The following is a 2832-nucleotide window of genomic DNA, read 5'->3' on the forward strand; positions in this document are numbered from 1 at the left end:
TTCAGACAGCCAATGGAGCAGACAATCTGTTCATGCATCAATGCAGCAATCCAGAACAGAAGGCTACAAAGGAGTTCTATGACAGAGCTGGTGGCATAGACAACGACTTCATACAAAGATCTCGCCATCCAACTCAAACATCGATCGACGTTGCCGTCCCATCATCAGTCGACAGACATCCAGAATTCTGCAGAAAAGCTTTTGATTCCCACGGTACCAGGAGATTCTACTGGGAAGAAAAGGATCAGTATGGCGTCTACAGAGATGAACAGGGATAGGCCAGAGATCTAGATGGAAACACCATTCGCCTTCACAACACGGATGTCAGAAGAGTTCTGGGAAGAGCTTCGAGAGATGAGCCAAGCTACGTATGTCTTCCGGAACATGCTAACCTATTCACACAGACAAAGCTGGTACCAGAGATCTACACCAAGGACAAGATCAATGAGATGTTCTATGGAGTCTGTGGAGAACACGAGAAGAACAAAGAAGCTTTCCAGATGAAGCTTGATGGTGTCTACTATCCATTGAATGATAATATCAGTTGGCTAACTACTTTCATGGAGGAAATGAAGCAAGACATAGCCAGAATTCAGCACGCGACCGATGTTGCTCGACCTCCATTGATCGACAGAAGATGACCACCATCGATCGACGGCAGACAACCTCCATCGATAGACAGGCATCATCGCACATCGATCGACAATCAGATGCCAACACCGGTCGACAATGATCCACCACGCCCATATACGATGAAGTCTCAACAAAAATTTCACACCAGGGAAGAGATAGATCAATTGGTAAAAGAGATCTATAGAGCTCTGGAAACTACAGAACAGAGGCTTGATGGGAGATGTGATGACATCTATTTCCCAATGGATCTTAGCATTAGTGCTTTGACTTCCAGGATTGAAGCTATACAAGGGGAATTGGTGGAGATTCAGAGTTACATTGCCCGTCGACCAGAAGCATCGTCAACGATCGACAGACGCAACAACATATCGACCGACATTCACCATCGAACATCGATCGACAACGCTACAAACCGAGGCCGGCTAGTACCAATGATGACATCAGACATGTCCGACACACATTACCATGAAGAGGAGATCTCAGCTGACACTTATGCCACAATTAGGAGACATCAGTTCAACCTGGAGAGTCTTGAAGAAAGATTGCAGAGGATGGAAAACACAACTGCAACAATGAAAGAAAAATGGCGTAGAGGGGATGAAGCTATGAGAGACTTCACTGGTACATGGTTCAACAAGCGCAAGTAGGAGATGGATTCTTGGTTTCCAACAAGTCCCAGTTCTCAACACTACTAGCCAAATCACCTCCAAAGTCAAGCTAAATGACTATAACAAAGCGCTGAGTGAGAGGCAACCCACTATTAGGTAATATTCATTAAGTTCTTATTAATATACTATTTATGTTGGTTTTTAATTATTGCAGGTCATAAAAATAAAAAAATAGATCCAAGTAGACGATTGCCGTGAGTATCGACCGACGAGAAGCTATCGACATTGCCTAACCTATCGCGACCGATATCAACATCCCTACATCGGTCGACATCCATTCTGGTCTGGTATATCGTTCTTTCTTGTTTCATTGAGTCTGGGGCTACTGTAGTTTAAGTATGGGGGGAGGTTTACTGATATTTATTTACTTATTAGTATTATTAAAATGTTTTCAAAATTAAGTTATTACTGAGTCAAGAAGGGGATTATGAACTTTAAGATTTTGCTAGATATCTAACCACTCTTTAGCACCATTCTAGACTTACTGATTGCAGATAGTACTAAAGATACTAAAGTGGATCAACCTGTCAACTATCCTCTCTTGCTGAGATTGTTTTGAAGGAACCAAAGCTGACCTCCAACACTAAAATTGACACAACTGCTTGTCTTGGGGCTTGGTAGGCATGGGATCGGATTCTTCAAACAAGTCTGGAAGGTAAAGCCTTTTGTATATAGATTTATCATCCTTTCTCTCTCTATTTTCGAAATTATAGATAGATAGAATAAAAAATATATATATATATATATTTATTATTATAATATATATATATATATATATTTATTAGGAAGGAATTCGAACAGGACTTGGTGGCTACAACCATTAAGGCTTGCTTCACAAATAATCCTAGGATATAGGTCAAAAAGAAGTGAACAAGACTTGGTGGCAACCACCATTAAGGCTTGATTCATGGAATCATGTCCAATCGTGGTCAATGATCTAGATAATATAAGCAGACTTTGACTATGAGAGAAAATTAGTAGAGAGAGATAATAGGAACTAATGTTTACCTGCAGGTCCAGATACATGTTTGAAAGTCCATGCATCCTGTGATCGATACCCCCAAGGTAAAGCTTGCACTTTTATTTATGCTAAGATATGAGGTTGGTGATAGACCATGGATTTTACCCACTTTTAGCCATGATCTATAAGTGTTTTAATATATATTTATTACTATATAGAGTATATTAAAAGTATTTACAGATTCAGGTACGTTCTGGATAAATATGGTGATTTTGGAGGCTTTGGAGATGCAGAAGAGCACAGACGCGTCATATGTCAAGCTATGGATGGAGACCTTCCCACAATTAGATTGAGCCCATATTTTGACACAAGATCGAGCTTTGAATTAGCTTTCCAATTCCACCGGTTTGAGGTCAATCAGCATTCTTTAGCAGAAGTTATGCCTGTTTTACTGAGGAGTGGTCAGTCTGCCTCGCGAGAGAAAGCTGTCGAGAAGAGGAACGTATATCGATCGATGCAGAACTCTTGACATCGATCGATATGGATGCCAGAATGCGGGCCGAGCATATT

The sequence above is a fragment of the Brassica oleracea genome, chromosome C2, assembly GCF_000695525.1.
Source record: "Brassica oleracea var. oleracea cultivar TO1000 chromosome C2, BOL, whole genome shotgun sequence".
Lineage (NCBI taxonomy): Eukaryota > Viridiplantae > Streptophyta > Magnoliopsida > Brassicales > Brassicaceae > Brassica > Brassica oleracea.